The following is a 25,890-nucleotide window of genomic DNA, read 5'->3' on the forward strand; positions in this document are numbered from 1 at the left end:
AAACCCCAAAGCTCTCTTTGGAAAGCCAGACTTGGGTCTTTTGAGGATTCTGCTACCAGGGAGCGTGGACTCCCTCAGCAGGAAGGGATGGGGCTGCAGTGGCAGCAGGGCTGCAGGAAAGCTGTCAATACTCTGGGGAACATCCTACAAGCTAAAAACAATACTCTGGGGAACATTCTCCTAGCCAAAACCAGGGCACCCAGCCAGGAGGCCTGCAGGGATCAACACACTGCTCCTGGCAAAATTCAAACACGGGAAGGGAATACATGGGAAACAGAAGCAAAGACAGTTATTTCTGGGAGGAATACGGAGAAGCTGAGCATTCAGGGGTGGGGTTAGGAAAACCAGAGCCCACTTGGAGTTAAGTCTGGTGAGAGTTGTCAAAGGCTCCAAGAAGAGTTTTCATGAATACATCAGGAGCCAAAGGAATAGGAGGAAAGCAGGAGCCTGCTGCAGAGCTGGGGCAGGGGCCTGGGGCACAGGGGTGAGGAGGCTGAGGCATCCAACACCTCCTCCATCCCAGCTCTAGCAGCAAGGCTGGCCTGCAGAAACCCAGGGCCCAGCAATCCAGGGAGTCTTTGCTGTGATGGGACAGGATCAGGTTAGGGAGCACCTAAACTGCACATCCAAAAGTGCCTGGGCCCTGATGGGTTCATGTCTGATTTCCCTGTGAGGCCACTGTCCACAGCCTTGGAATGGCCATGGAGCCTGGGAGAGGGACCTGAGGACTGGAGGAATGCAAAATGTCCTTTCAGTGTTCCAGAAGGGCAGGAAGGAGGAGCCAGGAGCCATCCTGGCCATTGGCACCATCCAGGGTGGAGCACCTGAAGTCCTTTCGTCAAGAATCTTCATGGGTATTCTTGTTATTGTCTTTTTAGTGTGCAAAATTACACACTTCTGGAGGAATCTTTTCTATGCAAAAAGGATTCAAAGTCTGGTTTCCACATACAGGCTTTGAAAATTACAAGTAGCCTGATTTTTAAGCCCTTGGCCTTGGTGGTGGTTATGTGAAGGTACTGTGAACAACTGGAAACTCAATTTTGAGAGAAATTCCTTTACAAATCCAGGCCAAATTAAGGCTTAAAACTTTTAGGTAGTAATGTTTTGTTCTATTGCTATGCTGTATTTGTACAGACTAAAAGTCCTAAATTATGCATAACTTAAATTTCTCATTGGAATTAACAATTACATTTCCAGAGAAATATCAAAGTTGGTGGTTAGCTTTGCAAATTCTTTATTTTTCCTTTACTTCATAAATAGGGTAAACTTACCACTGGTGCAGCCAACCAGAAAGAAAAAAATAAAGTAAAAATTTAGGGAAAATATATTCTCTTTTTCTTCTATTCAGAATTAATGATAATGTTTGTGATTAGTCTGTCATACCAAATACGAATAATTAAATACAACAAAAGCCTCTGTATTTAGAATTAATTAAAAATAGTTAAATAGAGCACATCACTAAGGAGCTTTTCTTGTTTGCCTGAAGTTAAGTAAATATGCTCAGTGTTGTAGGATTCTGGTATATAAACACTAGGAAGAGAAGCAAAAAGGAAGGTTTGGAAGGTGGAGTCTGTATTTGTACTCTGGGCTTGCTGCAAGTCAGGGTGGCTTAGAGGTGTGAGTGGTGTCCTATGTAAATCTGATTTGGAAGCTAATTTATGTTTACTAAACTCTTATATGAGGCTGATCCCATTTTTATCTCCTGGTTTTGGCCTCTTCAGTACCCCCACAGATTTTTTTTTTTTCCATTGCACAAACAAGTGAAGATACTTTTTCATGTCCTAATGCTCTATTGTAAGCCAAGGCTTGAGTTTAAATGCTGAACATAATAATTGTGTTTCTTATCTAAAGACAGGTAAAAATTGATGAAATTCTGAAGTGATTCAGTTGATTCAATGAAACTAATTGTGTTTGTTGGCCATAGAGTAGGGGGAAAAACAACCAACACATAAACATCTGTTGAAGAAACTTTTGAATAAATAAACAGAAAAGTATGCTTGGAGAGCCTTTGACATCCACCAGCCTTCTTTACTTGGTAAGTACCAATAAATGTCTGTGGAAAGAAAAACTCAGAATTATCTAATGTGGCGAGTACAGGGAAGGTATTTTTGGATTTCTTAATGTAGCTTTCCATTCTGCAATGCATCATTAGGTGTTATCAACAGCAAGGAAAACTGCCAATCATCTTAACAACTAACTGCTTTTAAAAAGCCATCTAGTGACTTTAATTATGATTAAGTATTTATGAAATTAAGTAGTGCCGAATACACAAATTCCATCTGGTAATGATCAAGGTGTTTATTTTCTCCATATTGTTAGACTTTGCTTTTGCAGAGCACTCTGAGCATATGCACACTTCTGAAGTTAGGAGAAGCCTCTTACATAACCAACACATTTTAGTTACCTTGAAACCCCCAAACACCTCCAAGCCCCTTTTGTTTCTCCAGTAAGCAGCTGTACTCTTTACCTCCCAGTTTTATTCAATATTCTCTCTGTGATTTACCCTCCCTCAGAATTGTTCCCTGGCAGGGTGGGCAGGCCCTGGCACAGGGTGCCCAGAGCAGCTGTGGCTGCCCCTGGATCCCTGGCAGTGCCCAAGGCCAGGCTGGACACTGGGGCTGGGAGCAGCCTGGGACAGTGCAAGGTGTCCCTGCCATGGATGGGCTTTAAGGCCCCTTCCAAGCCTTTTTTGGCTTTTTTTCCAAGCCAAGATTTTTTGGTTTTGTTTAGTTTTTTTGCTTGCTTTTGTTTGTTTGTTATTAACAACTGGTTTATTATTTTACTGAAATAGTAAAGCTGAGTGAGAATGGCCCTACAATGTTCCTTAGTCTGGGAAGAAGGGTTTGGGGTAAGACATCCAACATCCTACTCTAAATAAGCTTTAGCAGGTACTTGCTTTCCCATTCTACTTCAACTTGTCCAAGGATTTTACTCCAAGAGAATTAAGTAATTATTCCTTTCACTTTAGGCTTTTAATTAGTAGAAAATAAAAGCAAATAATAAACTGAAATCCACTTCAGGTGGATGAACGTGGGAAGTCTGCAAGAATTTTTCAATCAGTGCTAGCTGTGGTTTTTTACTAATTTACAAACTGTTGGGATACCTTCTGAGTACTCATTTCTAAATCCAAGTATTGCAGCATTTTGGAAAGTTTGAGGGTCTGGTCAGGACTGGATGAATATTGCCCAAACCCATAGGTACTAGGTAAATGTAGGTGGAAAACAGCTGAAAAACCCGTGTGACTGAAAAGACCCTGTTATGTCCCTGAGGAACTGAGAGACTTAACTACTGTACTGCTTTGTAATCAACGAGATTAATCAACTGTTAACATGTCTTGCAGCTAGGAGCTCAGTACCATTTGTTAGGTACTGAAGTATCTTTGCAAATCTGGCTCTCCATCCTTCTGGCATATGGAGTCCTCCTCCTCTCCCTGGATTGTGCTGTTGCTTTTGGCAGCACTGGTAGCACTGCCCTTTTTACTTTTATTCCTCCTCCCTGTGCAGAAACTCCAGTTTAATGTGCTGTGACCTTCTGCTCCCTGACAGTCAGAACCCAGAACCAGGGTGGGTTGGAGCATGTTCACCCTTTGTCTGACCCTGCTTCTCACTGTCTGTTCTCCTCCCCTGCACATTTCCATTTCCCAGGGTGCCCACTGGGCTCCATTTCTGTGTTTGGAAGCATTTAACTACACTAATTTTTTTTTTTTTTCATTTTACTTTCCTTTCTTGGCTCTGAAGATATTTTGCTGATACACTATTGTAACACTGGGAGGATGGGAGCAAAAAACTAAATCAGTTATCCTTACCTTAATTGCCCTTATTATCCTCACCTAAACTTATCTTGTATGGTTCACTGCATATACATGCACACAGAAGAAAACCAACCTACTAGTCCTCATTGTGTTCTAACAGATTCATTGACCTGACTTTGCCATCAGAGGTTTTAGGTTGCAATTTTATACTGCCAGTCAGCAGTCTAACACAAAATTTCCTTAAGCCTCACCTTGATGGACCAAACCAGAAAACTAAAAAATAATTCAAACTTAATTTATAAATGTAATATGCCAAATTATGTAGGCAATTCTACCATTAGGCAATATGCCTTGGTGCAGTTATATGTGTCTTCATTTTCAGAAGACCCTTCAATATATATTTATAAAGAACTAAAATTTCTCTGAATGCATTTTTGTGCTTGTGCTCTTTCCTGGGCACTTTGTCACTCTCTCTTTTTTTTTTTTTTCAGATTAATGTTTGAATTAACCCTCCATTTTGCCAGTGATTACCCTGATGCTTAAAACTTTTATTTGAAGAACTCTCTCAAAAGGGAGCATATGCCAAATTGTGTTTTGGTAATTAAAAACATACATTTCCATCATTCAGTAACCAGACAAGTCTAGTGTGCTTATTTCCTTGCACTTGCCAGGCAAGAGAGCTTATATTATCTCATTAAAACATCCAACTTCAGTGGCAGTAACAAACTAAACTCAGCAGAACACCAAGGGCTGCTTTTTGGCAATGAACAGCAGCTAAAGTGATATACATATTTGTTTTCAAGTAAATAACCCAAGATGCAGAGTGTAATAGAATGATTTTGCAACAAGCCTTGGCTCTGAAACAAATGGACAAGAGAAATAGAAGGTAGAGTTTAAATGTTATTTGTCTCCCTGTAAATTATGCATTTGTATTTTAAATGACTTTGCTCTTTAAATAATTAAATAAACACTGGGTTAAAGCCACTCATTTATGTGTCATAAGACTGCTCAGTGTTAAATGAGATTAAACGAGTCTTTCATTTTTGGTTAATAGTTGAATTATTAATTGTTCTTGTATGCCTCTATAGGGATTATTTGGAGAACAGAATTTAGAGTATGTTATCCTAAGGAATACAGAGTGTCTGTTTTTAATTCACTGCTGAATTAACTGTGCTGGGGTCTGAGGAGAAGGCTGCTGGCCACCAGCCAACAGCAATTGCCACAAGTCAAAAGAGCTGCAGGCAGCAGGTCAAATTTAAAAAGTACAGAATGCTAAAGCTCAATTATTTAAATCAAAAAACCTAGTGTGGATGATCAAATAAGCAGCTGAGAGTATTTGATTGGGAGCACATGGAAACCATCTGTTCGTCTTAAAGCAAACCCCCAGTAATAAATACAGAAAATCAGTGCTGTTAGATGGCTACACTTACTTAGGACACTAGGATGCCATTCTCTGACAATTTATAAAAAATATTTCAGATTATTTGTGGAGAAAAACTTGTAGATGTGCACCTGTGAAATGCTCCACAAAAGTGTGAAGAGTTTTACCTGGTTATTCTTCACCACAAATTAATGTTGTGTAAGTATAGATTTTTTTCTGCTTTTTATTTTTTTTATATTAATTTCTTTTTCTTGATGAACTGTCCATTCCAGATAGATTTCCATCAGAGAGTTCTAAACAATGTTATTTTATATGTAGTCTTGTTGGGAAAATGTCTTACATTTATTTTATATTTTTATAAAAGAGTGTTTGGGTGCAAAGGAAATGGTGAACACCAAAAAGTGCTGGAAATGATTGAAAGTGAAGCAGAAATATCTTTCTGGTTTGATAGAAAATATTTTTGATAGCTGTTGTGATATTTAATTCATTGTTGCTTGTTATAGGAGAGGTTTATAATAGTTTAATTCTTTACCACTAACTGGGATAATAAAATAAAAGCAAGTATACAGGGGGCTTGTCCTGCAGTCATATTTCTAAGCTGTAGTGCCTATTTCCTGCATTTCAGCCCCATGGCAACCTCTCTCCAGAAACAGGAGTATATTTGGTCCTTATATACAGAAACATTCTGGAAAAAAGTTTCTTCCAAATAGATGGGACTTGTCTTCTGTTTGTGGAATGATTGCAGGGAACAAATGCAGTGATCAGGCACATGAAACTGCACAGAAGTGTTGGAGAGGGGCTGATTTTTCTTCAGTGTACATCTCTTGTATTACCTAAATATCAAATCTTGTTGGTATTAGAATCACAGAACGTTCTAACCCAGGAGATTCACTGAATCCAAGTGGCTCCTGTGGGGATCCAGCCCATCACTTTGGTGTTCCTGGCACCATACTCTAGTACTGTACAAAATAAAGGAATGTGTTCCTTACCTCCAAAGTTCTTCAGTCTGCCCAATGGCTTTAAAAAAATCAATTTGCACAGGCAGAAGGTGTTAGTGGAAGATCTATGAATATCCAGGCTTGATTGCCATAGGGGTACACAAGGATCACAGCCTCTTAATCCATTTCAAGTATGAATTTACTTGTTAAATTCTTCCTGTCCTTTCCCTCTTTATATTCAGTATCTGGTCTTTTGGTCAGTAATTCTACACGCCAGGCAGGAGTTTTGGAGCTCTGTTCAGCTTCCTGATGCCCAGGAACCTGGGATAAATTGCTGTTGCATACACAGCAAGAGCAATAATTCTTGAGACATCCCTGAAGTCAGTTTTGATAGCTCTGTGCTGCCCAGTGCCTAAATTAATATCCACTAGTTCTGTTGTGGATGGAGTTTAATTGCTGCCAGTCACTTCAGAACCTGAAGAGTATTTTAGATGCTTCACAGAAGCAGAGAATTGAAAGTGCAGGAAGTCTTTGGGTCAAGAAAAAGCACAATAATGTCAGTGCCTTTCTAAATGGTCTGTTTCTTTTGAGGATTTTTGTGCTTGTGAAAGCAAAGTACAAGAGACAAAGAATCCTCAGTGAAGGAGGCTGGTATGAAACCTCAAGTCCCACCTAAACAACTTCATGAAGTGCTGTCCAAAGTAAAGCTTAGGAGGGCATTTTTAGCATTTTAAGAGGAGAATTTTAGGAGGAGAAGGTTGGAGGGTTGAATGAAGATATCACGTGTAATCACTTGTGTCCTGCTCTGAGAATGAAATTTAGTTTTAAAAGTTACAGTGAGTGTATCCAAGAAGTCACAAGCTCCTTCCACTTGTCCTTGTAAGAGGAGCAACTGGAAGTCTTCAAATCAGCTGAGTGACTGAATTACAGTTTGATACCTGTGCAAGGGAGAGATTAAAGGAATCAGGCAAAGATGTTCTGAACATATGTACAATAAACTACTTACCTTTCAAAACTAGCACATCTAAATTTGTAAAATAAACCTAGGAAACTGTTGAATAATTTGCATAAATATGGAACTGCGTCTTTATATATCATGAGAGGAAATGCCCTCTCACTTCTTTTTTTTTTTATTTTAAATTTCCTTGGTACACATGGCTTTGGGTGTGTTGAAAGTATTTAGGCTGAGGAAAATTGGTAGAATAATATAATGGCCTTTATGCCTTCTACTATTGGCTGGTAAAGATTAAAGTTTTGGGCAGTTCTGCTATACGGAATTTAATAAACAGCTTGGTGATTGTAGGTAAATTTCTAAGCAGCAAAATGGGGCATATTTCTCTCTTTGTGTGAGTGTAATATGTCCTCTGTCCATCTTTTGAGTTTCATGGGCAGGAGAAAGGCTAGACTGAAGTTCAGGTCAAGCAGCATAATAAAAATGTAAGTCAAAAGTCAAAAAGAACATTCATAACCTTCTTTTCTGGGAGTTGTGTATGAAAACATGTTTTGTTTTCCTTTGCTGTGGTGCTCATTCATTTTCCTCCACCTGTGCAGCTGTGAAGTTCCACCAAAGGGGAGACCTCATGTGAACCTCTGTTCTTTGAAGTAAAAAATCTTCACTAAATAAGAATGGCTCTGAAACAGCTTAAAGGCAAGCAACATCATGTACTTGATGGGAACAAATATCACTTTTAAAAGCATTCTTTGGGTAGTCCTCCAGAATGTTTTTACCCAAGTCAAACTGAAAATCTGGAATTTCAAATGCAGGTGCTGTTGTGATCATTTGGAATAATGATCTTTCTAAAACACTGCAATATATTTAAAATATCTTTGTTCAGTTACATAAAGTCATGAATCAATTAATTACAAGTACAGATAGGCAAAGCAAACCACTTAATGTTGATGACTCTAGAAATAATGCACAATATAAGCACTTTGAATTTTTTGTAGAGGTGGCAGTACATTGCACAATTTTTTTTTTTGTACCAATGGTTAGGCAACTAATTACAGTGTTCTGTATTTGTGCTGTCACTAAATGGTTTCACAGTGTGTAGCCACATCAGTTCTGTTCTTGAATTTGGCAACTTCAATTATTGCTGATAAAAGCTGACTTGTTCAGAAAGTCTAAACTATGGCAAGTATGCTATTAAATTCTCCAGGGATCCTGTTTTCATTTAAACCATGCTCTTTAGTATCAAAAACTTGAATTTTCAATGAACAATTGAATAAAAAACGTCAATTATTAAGCAGAGCTCAAATCTTAGAATGTGGAGTGCCCTTCTGGCTTATGTAGGAACTGTTTTATTTCAGAATAAAAATTTTGCAAGGTTCCCTAACGACAGTTAAACATTTTAAGTTAAAATTGTCTCCTTTGCATGAGTGAGCAAAGTAAAAATTTTGCTTTTTGTGAGGTGCATGAGTGTAATCTGTTCTTGCAATGTCCATTAAAATCAGGTAGAGAAGACAGCACGGTTGTGTGTTACTGACAAGCTTTTAAAACTAAACTCTGCATTGGTGGTAGATGGGGAAAACAATTCCATCTTGTGGAGTGAACCACGGGTAAGACTGTAATTCTGGAGTTGGGGCTCAGACTGAAATCCAATGGAACTCATAGCCTGCAAGTAACAAATTATATTCACGGCAAGGAAACAGCTATTTGTGCATACCCAGTGCAGAAGAGGTGCTAGAGATCAACAGGTAATCCTCTTATCAAAGAGTTTGTAATGAACGCTGACAACACAGCAATAGAAATAAAATATGCAGGAGTGAGTAATATGATGTGGGGTTTTTTTTAGAATTACTTTGTTTGTCAGGGAAGAGGGGTAAAACTTGCTGTGTGAAGGGTACCTGGTGAGAAATAGGAGTAACAGAAGTGGATAAGCGAGGGCAGGAGGAAGGGTAAAGGCCAAGGGGTTGTGAAGACAACAGCAGGGGAATCTGTGGCTAATGACAGAATTCCAAGGGGGAGGGAGGTAGAGAGCTGGCTGATAGCCTGGGAAAGGCAGCAGCTTTAGGAAGTAGCAGAAGCAGCACACATTCGGGATGGGTTAAAGAAGGTGTCAGAAATGAAGCCAACAAAAGAAAATTCTCCTTTCTCCATTGCAGTGCTTGGGTGGTGCTGATGCACCTTGCTAAGCGTCTTGCAAGGTGTAGGGATGTTTTGTGTTTCAGGCCATTTCCAGCTTAATCTCCTGAAAAGTTTCCTAACATCTGCTCTGAACCTGACATTTATTTTCTTTCTATGCTATCCTTGAGGTAAAATTCTTTTCTGTGGTCCCATGGCAGCTCTCTTATCTAAGCTGTAGATCTTTTTAGAAGTTTACATGCATTGACAGGAAGTTTTGCATACCAGTCAAGCACAGAATGTATTTAAGGATTCTTCACTTTCTCACTTCAAATGCTACAGAAAAGAGAATTAAGCAGGTTCTTGTTTTCTGTTATTGTTGCTGCTATTCTGGATTTTTTTTTCCCTTCGCAACTTTTTCAATGACTTAACACTTGATTTTGGAGAAATAAATGACCAGCTATTGACAGTTAGCATTCATTACAAGTGTCATTTGCAGCTGTGTGCACTTTATCAAATCCATAATCTGACAAGTATTTGATTAGAAAGTAAAATGCTGTATGTCATTTTGAATTTAAAATTTTCTGTTGCTCCTGGAGAGTTATCACATTTCTTTTTACAGTTAACCTGTTTTAGAGGACTGTGGACTTGTGTTGTCAATCAGTAGAAAAATTCATTCATAATTTTTGTGGTGACTGAAGCATACCACGTTTTTTGGTTTTTGTCAGCACATTTTAGTCTCCTAGGTGTTTACAGGAGCTGCGTGTTCTTCACCACATTCCTAAAAAATTTAAAGGTGCTTCCTTTGAACAGCACAATGATCTGAAAGATGTGGAGGCGTGGGCTTGATTTGTTTGTTTGAAGGTTTGATGGATACTTTTTAGGTGAAAATTCTCCAGTTACATCGACTAATAGGAAGGAGGTATTCCCTAGGATAAACAGACATTCCTCAGGGATTCCCAAGGAAAGTGGTTTTTGAGAGAGCAGAACAAAGAAATTGTCAAGATTGACAAATAATGAGATATCTGCAGAATGAAAACACTTTGTTTTCAAAGTAAGTGAACATTAAAATACCAGCGCAGAGCTCTGTTAAAAGACTTGATAGAAATTTATGGAAAATAGAGTTTTAATCTTTAAAGGATCAGTTTTATACACAGTTAGGAAATACTCAGGACATGTGGCATTAATTATAAAAATTAATAAATTTTTAACTCAAACTATCCATTTATGATTTTTGGTAAAGCCATTATGAACATTAGCACGGCAAGTAGGAAAAAAAAAATGGTATCCACCTCCTGGGGAATACATTTCTGGTTTTGAATTAATAGGTAAAATGAGTTGCATAAAATGTAAGAACTGGTACGAAACACAGAATACTAGTGATATCAATTAGAAATTGAATCAAGAATCAATACAAACAATTTTCCAAAGTATTTTTAGCAGCAGGAAGATTTTCCCTGTCAGTGGTGCATTCTAGATAAAGTAGTGTATAATGCAAATGGAGAGAAAACAAGTGTTGGAACCCTGGTTACTGAGAATTTCAGACTTTCTGTGCTGCCAGGCACTGACCCCCAAGAGAACACTGCATTTGACCTGAGGCCGTAGAGAAGGCTTCCAAAATTGAGTGATAGAACTGGGATTGTGGGTGTGGAGTTTGAATAGAAGTATGTAATATCAGCTGGTGGAAAACTTAAAAGTTTAAAGTTTTGGAATATAATAATATATATAAAGCAAGATAGAAATTTCTAAGGTGGAAGCTAGTCCTTATTCACCTACTGTTTCAAAGGTTTAGGTAGTATTGTGTAATTGGATAAAAAAGTCAGCATTGTGTGGCACGAGTAGTTAATCATTGGGTTAAAAGTAAAAATAATTTAGATGTCACTTCTCAATTAGACAGTTGAACCTTAAAAAGCCTTATAGAAAAAAAGATTCAGCTCCATTTTTAGTTTGTATGTGAAGTACTATAGAACTCACAACTATAAGACTGTACTATAGATAAGAACTAATAAACATCTGAATCTGAACAAGAAATACCATCTCACACATTTAATCCCAGCCTTAACAAAGAATCCACAAACCAGCTGTAACTTCCAAGATAATATTTTTCCAGTTCTGTCCAACCCCAAACTCGGATCTCAGTAAGACTTTTAATAAAACAGTGGTCTGTGTCTTTAAGACCACATTAAGATCTTTCAACTTGCCATATTTACTGCTGGCTTCTCCTGTTGCTTCAGTGCTTTTAGTTCAGTAGGTGAACTTTTGACATGTAAAAGTCCACTGCATTTTGCATGGTCAGGGTGAGAGTAGAGAGCTCTGTCCATTCTCTGAGCAAAGGGGGATATCAGGCCAAGAAATTTTGATTCTTTATGAGATGCCACTCCTTGTGGAGCAGTGTCGGACCCTACAGACCTGGGCTTGGTGTGGAAATGACACGGCCATGTCAGCTAAAACCTGCTGTTGTCACAGGTTGAATTAGTCTGGGGCTGTTTCTTTAAAGCAACATTTCAGTCACAGAGGCATTTGCAACTCATAAAAGTCTGTGAAATTGTTTTCAGGAAGCGTGTGATCCTCAGATCAAACGGACTACTTCAGTTCTTTAGGCATTCAGGACTCCTTTTTTGGGGACTCTTGTAATTTAAATACAGCTCAAAAGATGATATTTTATTTTATATCAAATATTGTAAGGGAGTAATAATTCACTGCAGAGATCTCCATTTGCATTTCCAGAAACTTGGAACACTGAGCTGTTCCCAGAATCCTGGCTGATGCCAACCCCCCAGTGTCCATATGAGTGTAAGTGATGGGACTGTAGCAAGCACTGGGAACTGTGGATCCATTCCCTCTCAAGGTCAATAATGTTCAGGGAGAGAGCTCTCCTATGAATTTTCCAGTGTGGTCATTGCTCCTGGGATGACTGGAGGCATGGCAGCATGGGACCTTGAGAGTATTTGGAGAATACTGTGTATATCCATCATGTTTCTGGATAGTTCTGCTCCATGTCCTTGTGGCTTGGGCATAACATGTGGAATACATGTCATTTGTACTTGGATTTTTGCTTTATTTTTCATTAAGTAAGCAGGCTTTGTTTCCAATAGCTGTAGCATGATGTTAAATTGAATTGAAGCTCTGTCTTTTATTCCAGTTGCTCTGAAAAAATTAGCAAAGGTCTAATTAACAAAGTTCTGGTAAGCGCAATTACCAGTTTGGGTACTCACCAAACTTACCAACAGGACAGTGAGGAGAAAAAAAAATCCCTACATGCACTAATTTTGTACTTTTGGGGAATTGGTTTTTATGGTTTTGCATGTCTTGGTTGATGTTTATGGCAATACTAGAAGGTTAGAAATGTCAGGCATGAACTTATTTTTTCCAGAATACAAAATATGTAGCTCATGGTTTGAGCAGGATTTTGAGAACTTTAGTTTCCCATGAGTTTAGTGAGTTTGAAACTTCAGTGCTGGTTTGAGAAATTAATAAACAATGTCTGCATCTTATCAGTTAGTCATATTTGTCTGCCCTTGTTAGAAACTAATATTGTTATACATGATGCAGCCTGAAATCACCTATGCAAGGAAGACCCCTTTAATAAAGTGCACTCTGATTGTGATTTCCTTCAGGATTCCTAAGGAGATAATAGGAATTTGAGAGCTGTCATACACTGTATCTTGTTCCTAACACCTGAAGCTGCAGAATTTTCACTGTTTCCAGAAAAAAGGATTAGAAATGTTGAAGGAGCAGAGTGACCCTTCCCCTCTTTATTATTTGAGCTTTTGGCCAACAATGGTGCAGATTTATTGAGTTGGAAATGCCTTGAAAAGTATTCAAATCACATTTGATTGTGACTTGTGAAGAATCCTCCAGGAATTATAGCTCAGACTTTTAAAAATTATTCTTGTGTTCCACCACATCTTGTGGCAATGAATTTCACGATGTAACTATGGATTGTCTTAAAAGTCTAAGCATTACTTTCCTTTTTGGACTTTTAATATGCTACCTAATACTTGCATTGATGGTTTCATAGTTATTGTACTGTGAGAAAATCTATTGCCCCACAGTTTTTTCCTCACTATTTCTCAGGATGTTGTAAATCTCTGTGGTATTCTATGCCTCCTTACAACACTGCTCTCACCAGTCCTTCTATGGTGTTGTCTTCCCTAATCTTCATATTCCCCTTCTCTGAGCTCTGTGACCAGACTGGCTGCAGTATGAGATGCCATTCTTCCACGAATTTAAATTAAGGAGAATTTCTGAATATAATGTAATAATTGTATGGGTTATATTTTTTTAATTTTCAGAGGAGTGGCCACAGTGAGATAAAGATCTCTTTTCTGAACTCAGTTGGTTCGGTTCAGTACCCGTCTCTGAAAGAGTCTTTTTCTTTAGCATGAACTGCTTTGGACTTAATTGACATTTATCCCCAAGTTAAATCAGGATATGAAAAGTTCTTCCTGCAAGTCTTAGTCTAGTTAATGTGAGAAAAAAAGAAAGTGTGTTGAGTATGTAATTCCAGAATAATCTCTGTGGCAACAGTTATTGGTGCTGGATTATTTTATTCCCTCCAACTGAAATGTATGAAGTAAGGAGAGTGCTGGGAAGTCAAGTCAGAGAAAATAGAAGTTCTACCATGCCTTCCAGTGCTGTGAATGATCTACCTGTCATCACATAGTCTGCTCATGAAGATGAACATGTGCTCTCCTGCAATGATTTACATGGCTTGATATGTTTGGAACATTATTTGCCTCAGTGAAGATGTCATTTTTCCTGCTTTTCCTAGATTTGTGCAGACAGATGACTTCATGGCCAGAATTATTTGTCTCTGTGCTGAATTGCTGCAATACTTTACTGTCTCTGTGGCTTATTATGGACTGCCTGCTGTGCCAATACTTATCAGCAGTACTGTACGTGCTGCACTTCACATGCACAGCTCCTGCAAAAAGCTCTACAAGAGGAACTGTTTGATGGATTTGGGGGAGATGCTTTTGCTGTTGTGCTCTTCTAAAATGGGTGAGCACTGAATGAGCACAAAGGAGGCTCCAGGATGAGCAGAGGGGTGGAGCAGCTCTGCTGGGAGGAAAGGCTGGCACAGCTGGGATTGTTCCAGCTTTGGGGTGAGCTCAGGGTGGCCCATCCCTGGAAATGTCCAAGGCCAGGTTGGATGGAGCTTGGAGCAGCCTGGGATGGTGGAAGGTGTCCCTGCCATGGCAGGGGTGGCACTGGATGGGCTGAGCAAGATCTTTAATGTCTCTTCCAACCCAAACCATTCCACGACTCTCAGAGCAAAGCCAGCATAGGTCCTTGTTCTGAAGAGTGCCTAAGTGTACCCTTACTCTAAGCAAGTGCCTGAAACTCTCCTTGAGATAGGAAATGACCAAAATCCACATATTTTGTTAGTGGGTGATCTAACAGACTTTCTTTTCATCCCACCTGTTTCTCTTGAAATTATCTCAGCATTTTTGGAACTTCTTACTTCAAAAGATAAGTCCTATGAAGAAGGAAAAAAATACCTGGAGTTATTTAATTTAGCATTTTCTTTTTCCTGGAGAGAAGTTGTAGCTTTGTAACCAACCAGGTGTGTTGGTACTTGTAGCTGAATGCAATAGTGAATACTGAACTTGAACAAAGGGCTTTTATTTTAAAATCCAACTCTGCCTTCATTTCTTTGATATTAGTTTATGATTCTTTCCCCTGATGGCTAAGATAGAGGCTTTCAACAGAAATCTGCACTGTGTGCTCCCCAAACCTTCTTGTGAACTTTGTCAACAGCTTGGAAAACAGGTGTGCTAAGATTTAACATAGAGTTTTTGATGATTTTCATAGGACTTGCCAGTAATTCCTTTTTTTTTTTTTTTTTTTTAATACTGCTATTATTGTTACAAGCTACCATGATAAAATAAGCAGATCTTGAATAACAGAGGTATAATTGTCAGGGTTGCTAAAACATAAGTGTGTACTTTAAACATGTTTCTAAACAGTCTGAGAACTGTGCTTTGCTTGCATATATCTCTATTAAAAGCATTTTTAAAGAAGCAAATAATGTCACTCTGGTCATCTAAAATGTGACCTTTGTCCATTTTTGCATATTTTTACATCACCAGGGTTGTAAAGTTTAAACTTAAAACTTAACAGATGCTTGCATGCCATGTTTGACTGAGGCCACAGTAAACTTCCAGAACACTTCTGGTTACTTTACAAAGACAGATGGCCATGATATACCTTTGCAATTTTCAAACAAAATGGGTAATATTTATTTAATATAAAAGTTATGCATCATCTCTGTCTTTTTGTTACCAACATTACAAATTATTTTTCTTTAATTTCTCATCTCTCTTGTCTACTGCTGCTTGCAAGAGTAACCCATTCAAAAGACTCCTCCCTGTAATTAAATTCCTTGGGCAGAATGTGCATCGGAAAAATGAAGACACTTGCAGCTTGTTCACCTTCAGCAGTGGGCACTGTGAGTGTCCCAGAGGGAAATGGGCACACAAGATGAAATAATTGGCAGTTGTCAGCTGCATGTCTCTGTCCCACTCCTGGGAAGGAGTGCTTGTGGTTGGTGCTCTCCTTGTGAGGGTCGGTGGCACCTGTGACAGTGACAGGGGCTGGTGCCTCGCCAGGCTGGAGCTCCACACTCAGGAGGCAGAAAAATGGGGAAAACAAACTCTGACAAACTTCAGCAGGCTCCTGAAGAACAGTTTCCTGGAGGAAAACTAAATACTCACCAAACAACTCAGACAATTGTTTAATTTACAGGTAGAGTTCTGCCTCTCCTTTGAAGGAGTTTAGCCGCCGCGAGGCCTGGAGAAAGGGAGGTAAGTGCACTCTTGCAGTGACTAATTTATAGAGGCTTTTTCATCACTTGTGCTGGAGATTAGTCAGTCTTCTGGTACCATTCTTGACCTTTGAGTCTGATCCAATTTGCAGTGAAGATGTTGGAATAATCTAGGGGTATTTTTGAATGAGAGAGCCATAATCATACAATTACAACATTATAGAATCTTTCAGGTAGGGAGAAACTTTTAAGATTGAGTCCAACAATTAAGCCAGCACTGCCTGACCCACCACAAAACCATGTCCCTGAGTGCCACATTTATATGGCTTTTAAATACCTCCAGGGATAGGAAACTAGTGTTTAAAATATATTAGTGAAATAGGCTTTTCTCTATACAGTATTAGGCTTGTAATCTGCCAGTGGCAGATTGTTAGAAATGCAGTAGTAATCAGTGCACAGGATATTTGACAAAGGAAAATATTTTTTGATAAAGTGCATTTTTATTTAAATTTTTTGTACCAATAAATGTGTTTTTATTAACAGATTACTGTTTGTTTATATCTTCTCTCAAATGAGTTACATCTGTATTTTGTGTTTGTCATAGTATACATGCAGCACAAGAAACATAAAAGCAATACTCATTCATGCACGTGTGATTTTATTACAAAGAACCAAAATAATCCTGGGTTTTGTTAGGTTTTTTTTTTTTCAAAAATATCTTGGGTTTGATTAAAATGGTTTATTTTAGAAGGCCTCTCTCTATCACCTACTCTTGTCCTCATGTGCAGTGGTGCTTTTCCAAGCAGATTGCTCAGGGTCTGTGCATTGGGCAGCTCGTGTGGCTGCTGGAAAGTTTCGGAGGGGTAGGGAATGGTCTCCTAATGCATAGAAAAACTCTCTGGGCACCCTTAAGCCATACAGGCTTTGAAATGTCCATGATATTTGCTAAAGAACTTTGTGGTTTGACCTTTCTCGATAGAAATGCTTCTCCATGCCAGACCCTGCCTCTTTCCTTCACCTCTTTGCACTTCAGGACTGTCTCATATTGTGGTGTTTCCTGAAGGTCTCTGAACAGGCTAAAATCTCCTTTGCTGAAGTTCAGAGCTCTAATTCAGCTGGGTTTTTTTTCTGCTCACTTCTCTCAGGATCTTAAGCTCCATGGTGTGATCTTTGCAGCCAGGGCTGCCATGGACCTCCCCATCCTCAAACAGTTTTTCCTGTTTATGAGGTAGGAGGTCCAACAGTGCTTGTTCAACCTGCAGAACCTAGTTACCTCCTGGTTAACCTGCTGATCACAGCTTTGAGTCTTCCCTCAGATCCATCACTTTTAAACTTCAGAGTATATGAAGACCAGTGGGGTGGGGGAGAGAAAAAACCCAAAGCACTGTGTGGTTTTTCAGACTGTTAATGCTTCTGGTTTTGGATTCTCTTTGACATCTTCCACATTTCTCTTTGTTTTGTCACTAGGCTGTAAATAACACAATAATACACTTTCCTGGCCCTTAGGAAGGCAATGCTCTCCCACTTGTCTTGTAAAATGGACTTATCATTGAGAGGAGCATTTCTGGCAGCCCCTTGAAGAGCTTTAAATTGAAACATCCTTTTAGTGTGGAGTGGTAATCAAAATGCTCGTGTGCTGTATGGGAGAGGAGAAGTAAAGGTTTTTCAATTTTATGGCACAGAGTTTTTCCCATTGTTGTAAGAGTTCCTCCATTAAAGAAGTCACCTTAAATTGCCACAGAGGTCCCAAAGAAATTCTAAAAAACGTTTGCTTTTGGAGAGCAGTGTTTGGAGCAGTTGTAACTGTAATTGTACCCTGTTGTCACAGGTTCTCTGTGTGGCTTTGCTCTGTATGTTCTCCTTCATCCAGAAAGTGCATTTGATTTGGAGCATTTTCTCCTTGGTCCCTAGTGTGAAATATATCATGTGATTTCCTCTTATCATCTCCCACAACAGTGCATTGTTAAGGGTCAGGCTTTGTTCTCAATAAATATCCCCTTTTTGTATGATTTTAAAAACTGGAGCACTGATGCTATATGCATTGTAGCAGTGTGCTCTCTGTGCAGTGTGTAGTTTGGCAGCAAACTATAAATTGTAGTAAGTGCTGCCATTACAATATTGAGTGTTTTCCCACATGAGGAAACTGCTCTTTGTATTCCTTTGGTAAGAGTTTTCAGGAATTTATGAGGATATGACCTAGAGACGGAGGAGAACATGAAAATGAGATTTTTTTTTTTTTTTGGAATTTATTTACCAGATTGTTGTAGTAGCAATGGTCTTGTATTTTGTGACTTTTTCACTTGTTCCATTTTTTATATTATCTGATTGGAAGCATTTCATGTAAGTGGTTTCCATTTTTATGAGCTCATAATGAAACTTCATTTTCCCTTAAATTGCTCATCTGGCTCTAGATGAATACAGATGGGTTGCCAAGCACCCAACACTTCTTAGGTCATGTATTTGGAACCACTTGCCATGTGATTTCATAATCCATGGCTTCTAGACTAGATCCCTAGGCAGGCCAACTTGTTTGGCATCTGCTCTCCAGATTTCCTGACTGTGGGGGATCCCTAATGAGCTGTGATGGGAGCTATGGCAGGTGCAGACTGAAATTAAGTTCCACAGTCAGAATAAAAATCTCCTGTGTTAGTCAATGGTGAACAGCCATGGAAATGACAGATATTTTATCCATATATTTTATCCATATCTGTCTAGAACTGCCAAATTTGCTTGGATGTCCTGCTCTAATTTTTAGCAAGTAGTTTGGTACCTTGAAGTGAATATTTCATTCTAGAAATGTCATATTTCGCAACAAGTATGGGCTCCCAAGTTTTGGCTCATTGTCCTGATTCAGTGTTATTTTTCTAGAAAATAAAAAATTTCTGAGAAACTGAAATTTCCTTCCTGAACTTGCTCTCAGCGCGTTTATGTTCCATCAGGTATATACCAAATAAAAGTGACACTCCGCTGTACATACCTCTAAAAGCTGAGAAATACCTGGCATTTGGGCCCTTCTTACAGGTACATTGTGATTACACCTTGTTCCCCACCAGGAATGGACTGACTAGAAAATCTGAGCTTTCTTACTCAGCTCCTGGTTGTTTCTTCCTCCCAGCTCTTTACCCTTCAGAAATAATAACCAGCCCTGGTTTGTTTGGGATTGGGTTTTTTCTTGTTTTTTGCTTATCATCAGCCTTCTCTTCTTTAACAAGTAAGTTTTTTGGCACATTCTTTGCACCTTCAGACTGCTCCTTTTCTTTCTTTCTTTAGCTTGTGATTCAGTGGTGTCAGAACGCCAGCAGAGTGCAAGGAGACAAAAGATCTCAGCTTTTTTTGCCAACACCTGATTTTGTCTTGTAACAGCAATTATCATCAAACCCTTCTCCACTACCAAAGAGCAGGAGGTGCTCAGTGAGCCCAGGGCATTGGGACATTAATTTAATATCCACTTTCCTCCAGAGACACAATGCTTGTAAAGTTTGGTCAGCAAAATCCAACAGTTTGAACTGTGAGAGGCTTCAGTTCAGTCACTGAGAACAGATTCTTTCTCTTGTTATTCTTTGAGAGCCTGCTTACGTGTGTGGGAAGTGTGGAAATGCTAGCAGGCTTCAAAACAAAAAAGTCTGGGAACTGTTTTACATGTGCAAAATTCCTCTCTCCCACTGCCAGTCTCAGAAATGGCTGAGCAGGAGGAAAGTATGAGAAAAAGTATTTCTCAAAAATGAGAAAGAAAAGCTCAGCCAGAGAGAGAGAGAGACCCAGTGTATGAAATGCCATGGCATTCATACACAGAGCTGGCTAAAGTTTGAGCCAGAAAAACCAGGATGTTGAAGAAAGAGCAGCCATGGAGTTTTAGTGTTCAGTGCCACCTGGAGTTCCCCAATATCAGCACTAAATAGTCCTAGTTTTTATTTTGTACATTTAAGTAGTAGTGAGAATAAAGCTCTCTGCTAGAAATTCCCATCCCTTAATTTGCTCCAGGTTTTGGAGCCCAGCAATGGGACAAGTGAAGTGGAATTGCTCATCTCTTTCATCATGGGTTGTTTTGTGTTGCCAAGGTTCAGAGGAAATGTAAGAGCTATATCACCTGAAAATCAATTTATTTTACTGCTTGGTTTATTTTGTTCCTTTACCTTTATGGTAATTTTGTCTATTGCATAATTCCATATTTTTAAACCAGCATGTGAATCTGCTATAATGATACGTAGATTCATTTTGGAATAGATCCAAACTTACTTATTTGTCAGATATTATTATAATATGTCTTAACAAGTCTAATAAACTGTGCTGAGGTGGTGTCACTACAAAAGTATTCCCAGAGATGTCTGCATTGCTGTGGAACTCTTCCCTGACTATTCTGATTTGATCAGAGCTATGCAGCCAGCTTCACATCGGGCTCTTCCAGGCTTGATCACAGAGATTTCCATTAATTTTTCAAGCCTTTCTCTAAAATTTGCTTTATTATTTATTTAGCTGTTTCTTTGCTACAAAGAAATCCAGTGGAAAAGGAATGTCTAAGCTGCTTAACTGTGTGACTGGGTCAGGTTTTTCACTGCTGAAGCTCTGGTTTGGTTTTTGGCTGCAAGGCCTCACGCCAACCCACAGAGGTGAGTCCACAGCTAACCCATGCATGAAGCTGGGCCTGTGGATGACAAATATCTCCATAATCATTCATATGGACAAGTCTGAAGTTCCTTATTCTTTTCTCAGACCTGAAAAGTTGAGAGGAAAAGCCATTCATTAATAGCTGCTTTTTGGAGGTGTGTTTATAGCTGCCAGGCTTTCAAATTAGCTATTCAGGAAGATGATGGCAGTTATTTCTTTTTATGAGCTGTTCATCAAACTCAAATTTCTGCTTTAGAAACTGCATGATATCCCAGCACAGGACATTGCTTGGACTCAGGAGAGAGATCAGCTTTGGAGTTACTGCCCCCTCATTGCTGCAGAAAGTACTCAGGACAGTGTTAGTGATGCCCCAGGTTTAGCTTTTATATTTTTTAGATTCTGTGCTGCTTTAGTGTGTGGGTCTGGGCTTCATATCAGGGGATGGTGAGCTCTGTGCACAGAGAAGGGAGACAAAACAATTCCTGCTCTAGCTGGGGACCAACTGTAGCCAAGAGACAACAGATCCAGACCTCAATCCCAAGAGCATAAACACCATGGGCTGAAGAGAGAAAAACAAGAAGGATGGGACTGCATGGGCTAAAGCTGTAATTGGACAATTAACTGCAATATGCAAATGGAGCAGAACTGATCACAGTGAGAGACCCCGTGGGCGCTCGTGCATTTTGTGACCATTTTGGGTTGTGCTGCCCAAGGTGGATCCATGGAGGCCTCTTAATAAATCCCTGCTTTATTCTTCAGCTCCATCTAGTCTCTGTTCTCGGTCAGCCTTCACAAGGCATCATTAGCAGGGCTGATCTCCACAGTGTGGAAGGGTTTTCAGCCTTTCCTGCCAAAGCCTACATCCAGACCTTGCTCTCCTCGTTCCTGTGCTGTTCTTGCTCTGATGTGAAAGGAGAGAAGAGAAGCTGGAGTGGGAGAGGCAATAAATTCCCTGGCTGGAGGATTGCAGCACATCACATCACTCTGTGCACGTGAGTGGACCTGGGGCTGGCTGGGCAGGCCTGAACACCAATGAGGTGCCTCCAGAATTCCCCATGAGGCACCAGAAGTGCAAAAACACAAATGGCAAGAGAATGTGAGTGTTGGCAGACAGGGTTTTTAAAGCTCTGACAATTATTTTGTTTAGTTCTCCTATTGCACAGGAAGCTCACCTGAGGAAGAAAGAAACAATCTCTCCTGAATGACACACCAGCAGAAATCTCTGATATTTTCAAATGCAGTCAACTATTTCTTCTTCAACAGATTTCTCCTCACCTGAGGTCTGTGTTTTTCTTGTACATTTGTGTTTTACAGTTGTGAACCACAGTATTTCCATTTTATTTCAATCCAACTGAGGAATTAGAAACTAACTCTCCAAAAGGCAGTCTCTGTGTTTATGGCATTATATTTTTCTTATGTCCCTCAGTAGAAAAATTATCATAGATTTCACTTGTTTTCCTGTATTTTAACTCCTGATACAGGGTATATACACATTGCATCTTGAGGCATGCAATGTTTCTAGTGCATTTCACAAAATGTTACAGATTTTAGCCAATTTATGTCATCTTGACGGTCTTTGAAGGAATTATAATTTCAGATTTACTCCTCTACTGCAGCTAGGAACCTCAGACCATTGCCAGATGGGTGATGTATTCATAAATTTTAGAGCTCTGATGCTTTGCCTTGTAATATTTGAATATTTAAATCAAAAGAAAAAAGTGATAAGAAAGATGCATAGATATTATTTAGAATACTTTTTATACACAGATTGCAAAGTGGAGAACCTGGCTGGGGAGATGTGGGAATATCTCAAAGCAGGTTCTGAAATAATAGGATGGCACCATTGTGAACAAGAAATGCTGGAAATCTTTGGGCAGACGGAGATTCCAGACCAGTGCTCACCCGGCTTCTTGTTCACCTCTGCTCCTCATCTGGATGGGGGGAAAAACTGAAATAAGAAAGTTTTGGGATGAGATAAAGAGAGGGAAAGTCTTTACCAGTCACTGTCACATGCAAGAGATACTCAGCTTGGGCAAAAATATTTTTAATTCCCAGTTAAAGGAATTTAAAGGGGAAGCAGAGGGGCAGGAATTGATCTCTGCTCCCTGGGCCAGGGACAGCACCCAGGGAACAGCTGGAGATCAGGGAAAGGTTCTGCTTCCCCAGAGGTGCTGGCACTGCCCAGGCTCCCAGGGAATGGGCACAGCCCCGACCTGCCAGGGATGCATGGGGGGATTGCTGGGGGATCTGGGCAGGGACAGGGGCTGCACTGGATGATCCTGATGGATCCCTTCCAACCCAGCATCTTCTGTGATTCCATTATTCTAAAATAGATTTGGTTTGTAAGAAGCAAGAAGTAAATTGATAGGCACATTGGGAGGGCTCCTTGTATGGAACCAGCCTGGAAGCTTTCTGGTGAGATTGTGCAGACAAATTGTAGGATGGTTTGATTATCCTAAGACACTGCACCAGACCACCTGGAGAAGGAGAAGGCTGCAGTGCTGGATTTATAGAAGACAATCAGATCTGAGCAAGTGAGTTATTTCACCTTCCTGTATCTTGTATTTCTGCCATGTGCTTGATGCAAGTTTATCTTCTGCTTACTCTGTCCAGAGAGTTTTATGTGCAGTTAATTCTCTGGACTATCAGCCAGGATATTTTTGCAGTGTGCATGTATTTCCCAGAAGTGCTGGTATATGAGGATCTGGGAATAAGCCATTAAGATTTTGTGAGAGCTTTGTTCTTTCCTACAGGGTGTTGTAAATAACTTGCAATAATTTGGACTTAAGCAAAAAGGAATTAAGAAGTTGACTGCTGTTAATGAATACTAATGATTGCTGGAAACATGATCAATGTGAGGCACATATTATTAGTGAAGGTGCCCTTCTTAAACTTCATTAATCACCAAGGTACCTAGGAAGCAACAAATAATTCCTTGCTATTTGGCAACAGCTAAAGGAAGAGCCGGTTTGTAATTGGTGTTAAATTCTGCATTCTGTCTCTTGCTGATGTAAAGCAAGATTGCTGTAGGCTCGTGCTGGCATAAGCAAAAGATGTTTAATGCCCAGGGTACAAAGGTGTCTGAATAAATGACTAATCCTCGTGGAGTCAGCCAGGTAAAGGGTGAGTTTATGGTCAATCCAGGATTTCAAAACAGGTCTGGAGGGGCTCCCCTCTGTGCAGAGTGAGGCTGTGGCTGTGAACAGTCAATGGATTGGAATGTCTTCTGGAATCCCATACCCTACAAAGACCCGTCCTCCTTCTTTTCCCTAACATCATAACAAAAAAATTCTAACCACATTTTTAATAAAATACTAAACATGTTTGGCTTACTGTATGGAGGCCTGGCTTTTATCTTTGTCCGTGTTATTTTACAGATTGCAAATTTTTTAAGTTTTCCTTATTGTACATCAAGTATTCCTTCCTCAGCTCTACTAATTTTTGACTAAGCAGAGATTGTGCCAGGAAAATTACTTTTGCTATTGAAGTTATTTCCAATGTATATTTTCAACCTGTTACTCGATTTCTTTGCTTTGTCAGTCTTATTAATGGTATTAATGATAAGGTATGAATTTATAGTGAAGGCATCAGTTGCCTTAAACTTATTGCTGTCCAGCAATATTTACATGTTGCTAAGCTAAGAATATTTTCTTTCTTTCTAAGAATCTCTGCAGAAAGATTTTGTGGTGTTCAATTATTTCATTTCAGAATTTCATTCACATGGAATTTTTTGATATCCATGTTTGAGGGAACTCTCCTAGCCCAGTCAAATCGATTTTTAACTTGCAGTTAGCCCAGGCTTGATTTTAATTTCTTGATTTACATTGTTACTTTCTGTCTCATCTCAAGAAAATGCTTTTTCACCTCTTTGTCCTCCTTACTGGCGTGAAGTTTCCTATCCAGCTCTTTCATTTAAGTAACAAGCAGGCCAACTGTGTCAGGAGCTTCAGCCCTCTTCAGCACTGTGTGCTGTCATTTTACTCTGCAGTAATTAGTTCCTGCAGCAATTCACTCAGAACTGATCTTCCTAGGAAGTTCCATTAGATGCCATTGATAACCTGCTGTGGAGAGTTCTTTGAAGAAGTTTACCTTTCCCATGTGTGATTTTTCTTTTTTCTGGGCATTCTTCTTTTAATTTTTGACTCGCATGGTAAAACATCTTGTAGGAATACAAAGATTCTCCATTTGGAAACTTGAATGTTGTAAAAGAATTGGCTTTTTGCTATTCAGTAGGGGTGAAATCGGAGCTTTTTTGATAATTTTCCACAATTTCCCAAGTAAATTAGATTTGGTGCTAAAAAAAACGAAAGGGAGAATAGGCTAAGCAAAGAGAGAGCCTTTTTCTGGAGAGCCTCACGGGGAAATTCTCTGGGAATATTTATCTTTGTCACTGGATTTGGAGAACAAAGTAGATTAGTGACATCTCCTCTGCACCATCACCAGTGCTTGCAGAACAAAAAAAAAAAAAAGACCATTTTTGGGTGCAGAATGAGCTGTTCATTGCATGGCAGTGGCAGAAATACTTTTACCTTTATTTTTAGGTCTGGGTATTACACCTATAGTAAATTTAGCATCTTTTTTTCTGGGGCATTTTTATTTTCCAGCCATACAGAGTGCAGATTCTGCTCAGGGTTAACCTTCAGATCCCAGCCCTAAGGATCACGGCTCTTTTAGATCATCACTCAGTGAAATTTCAAGGGAAGCTGTTTTTAGCAGTGAAGTAACACGCTCGCTTTCTTCTCGTGTTTGCTCCTCTCTTTGTCTCTACAAGAAGCAGCTCCTGGGAGGAAGCTTCCCTGTGAAAACTTTAATGTTGATTCCCTGGGAGAGGCACAGAGAATTGCAGCCCTGCTGGTGCCTGAGCCCAGCACTTCAGGTGAGGCAAGGGCTCTGTGCATGCAAATGTTTGTGCCTGGGCTCGGTGGCTGTGCCTGAGGAAGGAGCTTTGTTCTGCCACGGCAGCTGGGAGTGTCTCTGTGCAGCTCAAATTTAAATTTCACTCAAATTTGGAATATCTGAAGTGGGTTAGGCTGAACCCAGGGGGTTTTAGGTGTGGTAATACCTGATCATGGAGGCGTTCTTGTCTGATTCCCTTCATTAAACCTCAGAAATTTTCAGGTCTTTTGTTTTCCTTTATTTTTACACACTTACATGAGGAAAAGAAAACATTTGTACTTCATGATATTCTTAATGAACAGTTATAAAAAGTAGCTCAGTTACCCCTGAGTGAAGAGCACAATTCTGGAATAATAGTTCTGTTTTTACTCATAGAGGATAATATAGCTGAGTAAAAACCCATGGTTACTCTCACACAGAGATGATAAAGTCTGGTTTATTAATCTGAGTGTAAAAGATAAGGAAAGAGACTGACTGTGGTTCACAGCA

This window comes from Onychostruthus taczanowskii, unplaced genomic scaffold, assembly GCF_017590055.1.
Source record: "Onychostruthus taczanowskii isolate IOZ18803 unplaced genomic scaffold, ASM1759005v1 scaffold130, whole genome shotgun sequence".
NCBI classification, from domain to species: domain Eukaryota; kingdom Metazoa; phylum Chordata; class Aves; order Passeriformes; family Passeridae; genus Onychostruthus; species Onychostruthus taczanowskii.